The following is a 3,389-nucleotide window of genomic DNA, read 5'->3' on the forward strand; positions in this document are numbered from 1 at the left end:
CCTTATCCCACAGCTCCTGCAGGAAGGACAATATCAGAGATATGTCGCAGGAATTTGGGGTCTGCACCCCAAAGTGGGCCATACACCAGGGCCATACACCAGGCGGAGAAGACAGACCATTTAAGGGCATAGAGCCGCCTTGTAGAGGGTGCTCTAGCCTGAGATATTGTGTTTAGCACACTCTCGGGGAGGTCCGTAGGCTCCCATCGAGAGACCAGAGGTGCAGACCCACAGTTCGGGCTGGGGGTGCCATATTGTTCTGTTCGCCTGAGAGAGGAGGTCTCGTCTCAGGGGAATGGGCCACGGAGCTGCTATAAGCAGTTGAGACAGCTCTGTGAAGCAGTGTTTGGTCCTCCAGAGCGGGGCCACCAGCAGAACCTTGTGTTTCCGCTCCTTGATTCGCCTGATTACCTGTGGGATCAGGGCAATCGGGGGAAAAGCGTAAAGGAGGAGGTTGGGCCAGTCGTGGGCCAACGCATCCCTGTCCTTTGAAAAATAGATTGGGCAGTGAGAAGAGGTCTACTTCCATCCTGCTACCTGTGGGATCAGGGTGATTGGGGGAAAAGTGTAAAGGAGGAGGTTGGACCAGTTGTGGGCCAACGCATCCTTGTCCTTCGAAATGTAAATTGGGCAGTGAGAGTTGTCTTCTGAGGCGAAGAGGTCGACTTCTGCCTTGCCGAAGATCTCCCAGATTCTCTGAACCGTATGTGGGTGGAGCATCCACTCTTCTGAGGGGATGTTGCTCTGATATAGCATGTCTGCTCCCTGGTTCAACCTGCCCGGCACACTGCAGAACATTCCCTGGAGCACGCCCCGTTCCATCCACCGAGTCTTTCTAAGGGGCCAGAGCTGCTACGCAGGCCCGGTCCACCTTGACATGAAGGCGTGTGACGGAACTCGCGGTTTCAGCCAGCACTGAAGGGGCCACATGCAAAGCAGGCCCAGCTGAAGTACCGGAGATGCGGAGGCCATGAGGCCCAGCATCTTCTGAAACGCCTTGAGAGGGCGAGGGGCCCTAACTTTGAATAAGGCCACGAGCTGCTGAATAGCCAGTGCACGTTCTGGTGCGACTACCGCCCTCATTCGGGCTGAGTCGAGAACTGTTCCCTGGAACGAGATCCATTGGCTGGGGGACAGCGCGCTCTTAGCAAAATTGACCCTGAGTCCCAGGCATTCTAAGTGGCTGAGGAGGAAGGATCTGTGAAATAGTAGCTCATCCTCCGACTGGGCCAAGATGAGCCAGTCATCGAGGTAATTCAAAATGCGGATTCCCATCTGTCTCAGCGGGGAAAGAGCCGCATCCATGCACTACGTCCCAGGCATTCTAAGTGGCTGAGGAGGAAGGATCTGTGAAATAGTAGCTCATCCTCCGACTGGGCCAAGATGAGCCAGTCATTGAGGTAATTCAAAATGCGGATTCCCGTCTGTCTCAGTGGGGAAAGAGCCGAAGATCCATGCACTTCGTAAAAGTGCGAGGAGCTAGGGACAGTCCAAAGGCAAGGACCGTGTTTTGATATGCCACTCCCTTGAAGGTACCCTGGGCACACTTGCGAGAGGATTCGTTTCAATGTAATCATCCTGAACAGCCGTTTCATGAGGGCTTGGTTCAGGTGCCTGAGATGATGAGATGATGAGACCATTGCCATCCTTTTTGGGGACAAGGAAAATAGTGGCTGCGGAAGCCTGACTCGCTTTGAGCTGGGGAAACCGTTTCTACGGCTCCTATCAGCAGCAAATTCATCACCTCGGAGCGCAGGACGTGCGCATCTTTGCTCTAACCGAGGTGGGAACCACGCCACTGAATCGCGGGGGTCTTCGAGCGAATTGCAGTGAATAACCTCGTTTTATTATCCCCAAAACCCAGTCTGGCACTCCGGGGATGGCCTGCCAGGCCTCAGCCCGCGTGACAAGGGGTTGGATTAATTGGAGCGGCTGGTCGCCATATGGGGACCCCACACTCAGAAGAGGAATTTTGCTCTCGTTTGAAAATGCTTTCAAAAAATGCTTCGCTAGACTTAATGCTCTCATAGCGAGAGCAGTCAGCCCCCGTGCGCGCTGCCTCAGAGTGGGCGTGGCCCAGACGCGTCCAATTTGAAGCTGTCAGTGATAAAATCCAACTTTAAAAAGAAACTTTGACCGAGCTGATCTGCGTGAATTCTCCTGCTCTTGCATTGTTTTCGCGCCGATAATCGACTTGAGTTTCTTGTTCCCACAATGCAAAGCGTAATTCAAAAATATTGAAAAACAACTGTAAAAACCAAATACAGACAATTCCTTCAAATTAGTACGGTATATTGTACTGTATTTTTACAGATTTTTTTACAGTGTAATGTTACTTGCCATTTCTTTGTAATTTGTCGATCATTAAGTTCAGCTAAATTTCTCTTTGTAACAGTGTAATCAACATGCATTCTACTGTATTATATTTTAGATTAAATTCAGTAAATGTATTTAAAAGTAAATAAGATCAAAGTTCCCAGCCAAAGGGACACTAATCACCATTATGATCATCGATGAAACAAAATGCAACTATAAACTATATAATGTTGTTTTTTTCTTCATAAAACAAAGCTGGCACAGCACCTCGTCATAATAATTATACAGGACTTCTCAAAAACAGCACAGTTCTGAGCTTGCTTGATAGTCCATTGAGATAAGGCTGAAGAAGACACCTTTCCGTGAGAATTCTTATCTCAGCAGGAAGAGAAAGCCAAAAATGTGCTGTCTTCTTAAAGAGGCATGAATCTGCTGGCTAAGCCACTGCCTTTCCTGATAATCATCTTATAGTCAGGATACTGTGCATCTCCACTGATAAGCAATCTGCCAGCTGCTTGGATTCCATCAGGCTATTTGCCTTTTCTCTCCCTCTCCCTCACTCTACCTCCTTCTCCTGTTTTTTGCCCCTTCTGTTTTTGATCATCACCAAGTGGCATCACTAGCAAAACAGCCATTAGCTAGAAGCCACATCTGAGGCACAGCAGGGACATGATGGGTTTCCCTCTTTCTTTCTTCCCATTATTGGAGATTCTGAGAAAAAAAAATGGATGTTTGGAAATGTGATCACATTACACTGACATTGTGATTTATTTCTAAAAGAAATCAATTCTTCTTCAAAGCTCTTCACACCTTTCATCAGATGACAGAGAAGGTGATCAAACAATTGCTTGTGTAATATATCTGTCCTGACATAGTAAGGGGCGGTTCTAGACTTGTGCTTTTAATAACCTACTTTAAGTATTATTCATTCAGTAATTTTTCACCGTCATGTATCACTGCAATCTCTAAAAGTAATCTATAACAATTTCAACTAAAATGAATGTTTCATCATGTTTCATTTATTTGACAAATAATTTTGTATTGTAGTGTCAGGGGCATAATTTTTGAGGGAG

Source organism: Sinocyclocheilus anshuiensis, unplaced genomic scaffold, assembly GCF_001515605.1.
Source record: "Sinocyclocheilus anshuiensis isolate Anshui unplaced genomic scaffold, SAMN03320099.WGS_v1.1 scaffold35, whole genome shotgun sequence".
Classification (NCBI taxonomy): domain Eukaryota; kingdom Metazoa; phylum Chordata; class Actinopteri; order Cypriniformes; family Cyprinidae; genus Sinocyclocheilus; species Sinocyclocheilus anshuiensis.